The sequence below is a fragment of the Perna viridis genome, chromosome 9 (genome assembly GCF_037379345.1).
Source record: "Perna viridis isolate PV_CMFRI_1.1 ecotype Kerala chromosome 9, ASM3737934v1, whole genome shotgun sequence".
Taxonomy (NCBI): Eukaryota; Metazoa; Mollusca; class Bivalvia; order Mytilida; family Mytilidae; genus Perna; species Perna viridis.
The window spans coordinates 42,221,688-42,231,381 of NC_142453.1; positions in this window are offsets into that span (position 1 = coordinate 42,221,688).

The window sequence follows — 9,694 nt, forward strand, 5'->3', positions numbered from 1 at the left end:
GTTATTCTTTTTAAAGTGTGGGGCCGTTCATTATTTATCTACAAGGCCAACACTAAATGTCAGAAGTGTCATTTTGCATTTTTGTCTATTTCTTTGAAGTTGGATACCCCCTTTTAGACAAATAATGGGCCATAACCTTACTTGCATTTAATGTGCACAACGTCGTATTCGCAAAATTTAATATGGAGGTTTGCGTTAGGTTGCACTATACAGTTACAGTTAAGCGTAATTAAGCGTAATATTTCTAATTTTGTAAAACTTAGAATTTAAGTTGAATTTTGATAGATATATTGATAAAATGCAAGCTCTAATACATAAACATAAATATAATAAATGTGATGGTAAACAAGTGTTATTTAAATTAAGAAAGGTATCCGAAATGTTTCTGTCCCCTGCCATATTAGGTTCTCTCCTCAGCATCAGCAGGTTGGTTTTCAAACTTTTTCCGCACGAACTTTAGGAACTAAAATTGCGAGAAAGTGAATCAAAAAGGGTGTTATTATTTTGATCTATTTCCCACCTCCCGCTTTCATTCCGGCGGGGTGGTTGTCTCTTTGATATATCCACTTTATCCATTCTCGTTTTTTTTCCTCCTGGTTACGGTAGTTACTAAGTGCCTAATAATCTATAGAACATAGTATTTGGCTGTTAGTACTAATTACTATACACATCCAGGATTAAAAAATACCATTTAATATGAAAACAAAAATAACATCCCACCGGTTTGACTGCCTCGTGGCAGCTTTATTTCAACAAAATTAGGCAAAATTTTCAGTATCTAACTGTACCCGTCAGTTAAGTAAAACCTTTTGTGTTGCAACCTCGGTTTAGTAAAATTAACAGTAATGCTTATTCATTTGAAAAGCTTGTGAATGGTGCTTTGTGAGATATCCAGGAGAAGTTGGAAGTGAGTGTAATGAAAACTGAACCAGGTACTATTATCAAATTTTTGCTGACCACGACTGCAGAGATTCACAATCTCTTGAACAAGTTTTTTTCCTGTTTTTATTGCAATAAATGGTTAGACATTTTGTTTAAAACTCGATAATGTTGAATTGTATTGCATCATTGTATAAGCGATTTAATTTTTATCTCTCCTGTGATTTTTAATTAGAGAAGCGAGACATACTTTATAATTAATTGTATTGCCCCCGGCGGTGGAAGTGACATTGTAATACTGTACAGTCAACACATACAGACCAAATATTTTCCCAAAAATGTATCTTAAATTGAATTTTTTTTTTTTTTTTTTTTTTTTTGGGGGGGGGATAAATTGCAGTCCACATTAAGATATTATAATAAATGAGTGGTGGGTGAATGATCTGAGAATGGAATAATACTATATTTACTCTGTATCGTGTTATTTTGTAAATATGTTATAGGCTAGAAACCAGTAATTCCACTTCCCATAGGCTTCTATGCTAATTTCACAATATTCAATGGCTTCTCTGGACTTAACCTTAACTTTAACCTGCAGAGAACTATATATCAGCATGATTCTACATATGTCAGCTCACAAACCTCAGAATGGCATGTGGGGTTAGCAGACTTGCAGTGCGGTACAGGTCACCGGAAGTGAAGTGTCTATAAATAGCATGGGAAATCCCAGTGTTTTCACAAAATAGGGGTATATCTAGAAATCATTATGGAGATTTGGCTTCACATCACAAGAAGCGAAATGCACCTATAAAATGTACAGAAATGTTTTTCCTTTCAGAAACTGTTTACATTTTATATATGAGATGAGAACTTTTTTCACAGCACTGTGAGGAACAGGGGTAATTTCTGTAGGACTATTTTTGCGTACGTTCCAAATGCTCATTGGTTGAATTTGTGGTCTGTAACCTAAATATATGTATCTATTAAATATTTGTATGTCAGTGATAATTTCTCCTTCCATAGAAAGACACTGCAAAATCTAAGCACTGAGGAATACTTAAAGTCCTCTCTGACATATGACTGTACTTCTTCTCTCTTTAATTACAGTTCTTGTGGTCATGTCATCGCTGGTGATTTGAATATCATTGAGAATAAACTATTACGTAAGGTAGTTTCTCATGGTCCAAAATTCAGAGAAACTGCCAGCTTTTCTGGAATCTGCTGCTGTTGATGAATTGTTCAATCATTGAAAGTAACGGTCAAGGTAATGCCACATACACACGTACTACTTTTGACAAAGATGAATCCTAAACAGTCATAAGTCATTTATGTCTTCTCTCAACATGGTAACAAAATATGCGGACTTGCCTTATTTGTTTTGGATTACCAAACTTCATAAGAATCAATACAAAGAAAAATACAATCTACGTGCAGTACATTGAGGAGGTTCGGTATTTTTAGCGGAATATGTTCTGCAAATCAGTTTATACCGAGATATGCCATTATTTGCACAAAGTTTTTAATTTATCATCGGCCAAACGTGATTAAATTCTATTTGTTAGGCAGTACAATTGTTTAAGTACGAGCGCTTACATACCTGTACGAGTTCGCAATCATTTTTACATATAAATTAGACCATTAAAAGAGCAAAAATATAGAAGTAATTAAAATTGAGCATATTTAAGTTCAATAAGTTATTCTCCGATGAAGACTGTGTATTTCCCTCATAAATATCTAATAGTCGTGAAATAATGTATAATTTACAGGGAAGACATTTCATCTTACTCTTTTAAAAGAGCATACATGTATCGTGGAACCGTACATAAAAGACTAAAAACTAGTATAGAGTATAAGACCTATATTAATCTTATGAAAATGCTATTTAAAGCATTTAAATTGTAAGTGTCGTCGATGGTACCATTAAGAATCAGATACCATTTGACCATATTGGTATTCAAAACTTGTCTACCTCAGGCAAATTAGTTATTAAAAGTGCCAGTACTGGTGAAGAAATTTGATTTTAATGACGTTAAATAACTGAATTACAGGACTAATCATTAATTATGCAACTGTCTTTTTTTTTATATTCTCGAGTTTATTACTTTTTTGTTTTAATCTAGAACGGATTTTTTTCAAATTTATTTATATGTTCTTTGTAATAACAGCTGGTCTTTGAAATATGGTAGTTTAGCGGGCTATGGCCGCGGATGGCAGTCCAAGCCGAGCAAGCGACAGAACCGGGAAACTTCCCCGAGCCTTGCGAAGCTAATCCTGCGCAGATGGAGCGACTCATGTTGGAGCTACTACAACAAAAACCCTGTTTTGCAGGAGACATTTGAGTGATTTTTGGATATCCATATAAATTAAAAAGAAATAACCATTTTCTGCTACAATTTTAAAGATACCAAACATATGTCCAGTTTTTATTTGAAATATTAATTTTTGGTTTAATATAATTATGCATAAATAATTCCAAAGTTGCTTTTATTCATGACATTGGTAAAATATTTTTATAAATCAAATAGACATTTTGGTTTAGTAGAAGTGGCAATGTCCCCTCTGTACACCAGAGGTCTGAGAGAGCACATTCATGCACAGGTGTGTGTTACGGTTGATACATGTAAATGCTGTTACTATGTTAACAAATAATTCAAACTCAAGATCCGAAACGGTTGGGATCTGTTTCAGAAATTTTCTTGTCTAACATTGCTCATTTCTGATAATTTTTGAAGACAATAAAATAGGGAACTGAGCAACAAGTCAGATCAATGTCCCTAAAAATAAACAAAAATATCCGCATGCACCCAAACCTACACTGCTAATCACTGCATGCATCAATTACCAGTATACATCAAAGCTTCGTGGTCATGGCCAATGATGTGACATGACACCCTTCTGTGTAATGGATGCAACCATGCATGTCACAATAAACAGGATTTAGTGAAAATTTTGCTTAATTGTATACATGTACCATTAGTTATCGACCGAGTGTATATAAAAGGTTCAGGATACATAAGGCGTTGTTCATGATAGCGTCTGTGAGAAGAAATTAACATTTGATAATGGAACAAATATTAAATATATAGTTTGTACAATAAGTAATTTATAAACATATGTCTGCACTTGTACATACATGTATAACATGCCTTGCTATTATAACCTTAAACCCACCGGGACGGGCTAGTGTTTTTCATAGATATGATCGAACACAAACAAGACCGTAGGATACAGCTGCAAAAAAGTCTGCTTAACATAAAATAGAAGCTAAAACTTTTTATGAAGAGATTTGAAAATACGATAAATATCTTTACTACTTAGAAATGTAAGCATGACATCGCTCTGCATCTATATGATAATATATCTGTCAAATACTGCAACTTGGCTACATGTACATATTTACACATGACCGCTTAGAATTTGCATGTACATCCATTTATTAAACGGTACAACAAAGTCATTCCTCAGGTAACTGTTTAGATTGATATACGGACTGGCCCGTGTTCGCATTTTAAACGTAATTTTATTTACTAAACAGCCTTCCATACGTTTTTTTTTTTTTTTTGCATCTTTTTCCAGCTTTGCTTCTAAATTACAAACTGTATACAGTCGAACCTCGATGTGTCGAATTCGGATTAGTCGAAATCTCGGATAACTCGAACCAATTACAAAGTCCCAGCAAAACTACACTTACTCCAAAATAATTTTACCTCGAATGACTCGAACTCGGATGAATCGAAACCTCGGATAACTTGAGGTAATCAATCAGTCCCCTCGATAGAACTTCGAGGTTAATTCACCCTGATGTCTCGAAGTCAACTAATTAGTCGACAAACTGATTGTTTTATTACAAACCATGATCGTTTTAACAACAATTAGCGTGGCTATTAAAATTAATTTGTTGACACTCTTTATGGTTTGATTTGTTTATTTAATTAATTCAAAATTGCGTGTGTTGTTAAAAGAAACGAATTTTATTGATAACACGTCGGAATTTACACTAACAGTGATAGCGGACATTTTGTTGTTTTGAAAATTTTGTTTAAAAATACAGATAAATTGTAAAGGTATCTGACTATTTAAAGTAACACCAAACAGACGATAGTAAGAGTATTTCAACGACTATACGTTCGTTTCACTAGTGAATCTGAAATTTTATCGTAATATTGTAGAGCACATAGTTTGACGATACTCCTGATTGTGAATCAAACAAAGCAGCATGTTATGAACTATGGCGTTTTATAGAAAAAATAAAAAGGATATTGCACCAAACTATTCGGTATCATTCAGTATTTCAGACATGATATAAATACAAAAAAATATCTTCCGATATGAAACGCATGACATTACGAAGTACCGTGTAAAGGGAAGCGCATGTACACGTACAAGCATAAAAAAATGATGTAAATACAGAAACAATCATGGATCAAACTACTAGTATTTCCGGTTTATCCTCGACCTCGGATTACTCGAACCTCGGATAACTCGAACATTTTTGCATGGTCCTTTCGACTTTGATATAACGAGGTTCAACTGTATATCAAATTGAAAAATCTATAATATACACTACATATTTATTCTATTTATTTTATTTACTCCTAAATAAAACATGAATTCCCCCACTATTCAAGTCGGCAGAACTTGTATCTAAAAAAACATCTCTCATAGCGACGATGGTCATTATAATCAGTTTTAAGTAGTTGAGCACATACAAGAAAGTCGATTGAAACATTCGAACAGACTCTTTCAAAATGATTTGAGGTATCAAATTTCAAAACTTTTTTTACTACTGCCGTAATTTTAGAAAGGGAAAGTTTTAAGCTAGGAAATTCAAAAAAGGGTCCCACGCTATGATAAGATATTTTTGTCTCCGATTTTACACAAAACAACACAATTGTCCAACAGAGGAAGGAGGCCCCTTCACTATGAAAAAAGCTAACACAAAAACACGTCGAAAAGGTAAAATCATTGATATTAGACAAAAACTACATCGATTACAGCAGAATATAAGACGATCCAAACCTGTCTGATTAAATGCGGACTAAGTTTAGTCAGTCCTAAAATATCCGAATAAACACAAAAGGAGTTCACCCAGTCCAAAACGTCTGAATAAACGCGAAAAAAAATTAAATCAGTCCACAAACGTCTGATATAACGCAAATTGAGTTTAGTCAGTCCAAAAGCGAATGATTAAACCAAAAATACGTTTGATCAGTCCAAATATATCTGAATAAGCGCAAAATACTTTTAATTAGTCCAAATGTGTCGCATTCAACGTAAAATAAGTTTATACAGTCGAAAAGGGACTTCCTCGGTCAAATTTTAACTTAGACAGTTGATACAAAAGACTGTTCCAACTTTATCAGTCACAATCAGTCATTTTTGTCAGTCATTATGAACCATATATAGACTTTATCAGTTAAAATACGACTGACTATGGTACGGATAGTCGTTTTTTGTACAGTAGTGTATATAGCTGATTTTCATATTGCACCATGAAGAAGATGTCAAAAATATATTGTTCTTGGTTACAGATCCACATATTTTTCTAAAACATTACAAAAGGGAAACGTATGCAACACAGAAAAGCAAATTTGCGATATGCTTGATTTCCTCATTTATAGCATATATGTCATATTCAGAGGAGCTATTTTTCAACAAGTTGGCATTCCAATGGACACTTACTGTGCTCCTATTGTTTGTTTTTATATTCATAGAAGACTGAATTTCTTCAGGATCTCTTAAAGAATAAACATATCAAATATGCTTATTCCTTTCACTCTAAATACAGATATATTGAACAATCCTAATTTCGGGGATTTGATACATCGCTTCTACCCAAAAGAACTTGAGATAAAGAATACTACAGACACTGTGAAGTCAGCTTCATATGTTGACATACACTTAGAAATCGATGGTAAAGGAAAACTATTGACCAAACATTACGACAAACGTGCTGACGTTTCATTCAGAATTGTCAACTTTCCTTTCATCTGTAGCAACATCCCTTCGGCTCCTGCGTATGGAGTGTTAATATCACAACTCATACGTTATGCCAGAGCATGCCGAAACTACGCAGACTTTTTGTATCGCGCTAGAACTCTAACAAATAGGCTTCTGGAACAGGGTTATGTTGCTACAAGATTGAAGTCATCACTACAGAAGTTTTATGGTCGTCATCATGAACTCGTGGATCGTTATGGTGTATCCATCTGCACCATGAAAACTGATTTATTCAACGGGTCATAGTTTTCCTTTCCTCGTTTGTCTACACCTGACTTGACTTCTTATGAACTCGGAGGGTGTTTCCAGAAAAGCAGAGGACGCTTACCCTACTGGTGCATCTGGTCCATGCTCCCAGTTTTTAGTGGAGTCCGAGTTGCTCATTTGCTTTTGTTACTTTGTAGGTATGATATCAGTTACTTTATGTTCTTTGTTGTGTATGTCTGTTTTCCATGTCTGGTCTTTGTCCCTGAATTACATTCTTTTGATTACCGCTATAACCTTGGTTCCCTTGATTACTCTTCCACCAGAGCTGAGATAAAGAAAACTACAGAAACCTTCATCTCGAATTTGACAACAGTGGTCTTCTCAGCACTAAGAACTGCATTAAAGAGACGACTTTAATTTTAATATCATAAATTGTCCTTACCTGTGCAGCAATTTACCTTCATCTACAGCATATTTCACAATTGATTCGCTACGCTAGAGCAAGTAGTAACTACCCTGATTTCCTTGAACACCATAAATATCTGCGTAATAAACTCCTGAATTGGGGGTATTAGGCAGTGCGTCTCAAAAAGTCTCCTACCAAATTCTTTTTTAGATATCAGTCCTTGGTTGACAAATACTCAGTTTCTTCTGAAATAATTAGTAATAGTTTTTTTTTTATAAATTGCTCCTTTTGCTGATATGACTGCTGATTTACCGATTATGACGCAATAGCATGAAATGCCATTTAATCACCACTTGTATATTAACACCGTAACTGACAAGGGAGTTTAAGCGGGGTAAAACCTAGATTTAACATATCATTTCGTTTGAAGTGCCTGTACCAAGTCAGGACCATTGCGGTACAAGGTGCTCCGGTGGTGTAGTATCTAATTTGCCAGATTCACATTGGACTTGACTTGATAATGCATTTGGTAATTTTATTGATACCTTAATTTAAGAATTCCCTGTACACAATAGTCAGGTAGTGAGGCAAGGGACTCGTATAAAATCCTGACTACCAAAAAACAACTAAAAGGTTTTTAAAAAAATAGACAAAATAATGATATTAGAAATAATCAATAATCCAGAAAATAGTTCAGCAATAAAACCACTTTCAACAAAGGTCAACCTAGGTCCTTCGAATAGGTCATAAATAAGTGCACCTTGCAGGACATCTGGATTCGGATTTTTGGCTTGAATTAGTCTTTTCTTAAATAGGCCTTCCTTCTTTTGACTGTTTCATTTGACTACTGCCTGGTGTGTTTGCCTTTCGGTTTTGTTATTTTATTGTAAAATAGCCATCCACTTTATCAATATTGTACACACCGGAAGCAAATCAGAAACTTGGTCCGTTATATGCAATTCTCAATGTTCGTGTCACTATGCTATAAATTTCTGTATTGACGTGACATCGTGATTGTTTATGTACAATTTTCATATCTCCCATTTATCATTTAGTTCAATGACCGAGGTCACTGGCTACTCTTTTTAATCATTGCCAAATATAAGCGGCAAGCGCCATTTTACTGTATTCCCGACTTGCGGACCAACATTTTGTCAACATTTATCTCCCTTTGGAGCAGGTGTCTATTCGGAACACGTAAGGTTTTCCATCCGATATCGACGATACTTTAGAAAATCGCGATAGTCGAAACGGAATTTCTCGTTCTTCTGACTCTGCCATAAATTTTCTTTACCCGGAATACAAATGAAAATCATCCATATGTAACCTACCGACAAAATGCAACACCCTGTAAATTTTAGAAACACCGTTGTGTTTGTCTGCTGGGGATTCCATTTTCATTCGAGTTACCTCTTTTTTCTGAACCCGAATCCGAACATTGATTAGAGAGACTTTGAAGGTTTCAGTATCGTATTAATTTTCCCATAGACTTCTATAGTGAAGTGCATATTTTTAGGATTTTTTAAAAAAATATGTAAATTGATTCAATAAAACTTTCACTTATGTAGCATTTCTAAGGACATGTGAAAAAATAATTTCCCGCAAAGAAAATAGGGTGAGTCTACGAAGATCGGACAGAAAAGTAGTCTTGAACTATAAATAGCCATTTTCCCTACTTTCACTTTCGTTTTGCACTCACCAAACCAACCTTTTCAGTGGAACATTTTTATGATATTATGTTAGATTTTCTCTTAAAAAAGTTCATCTTCCAGTGTGATGTTTGCTCTATTTCATAAGTCATTGTTCATATCTTTTGACAAAACATTAGTTTGTAGAGAGGCAAAAGGAAAATGCACTATATTTTTATAGCATCCATGTTTTGACATACACCCACTCAGGGATATGCAATACGATACTGGTACCTGAAATTATACCTGCTCTGGTACGAGAACACAATTAATTCCCCTTGGGTTTCGAATATAGTTCCAACTTTGGTAGTAGGTACCTTCCACATTTTTTCATATTTTTACTGGAAACTTATTTGCTGACGTTTTGCCTCTAATTGGTAGAAAATAGGTTAAAATTACATGGAATTTTTTTTCATTAATCAATTCTGACTAAAAGTTGTGATTTGGTTCACTGGAAGAAGGTTAAAATTTAGGACTTTTCTACAATTTATATATAAAATCCTGTTTGCACATA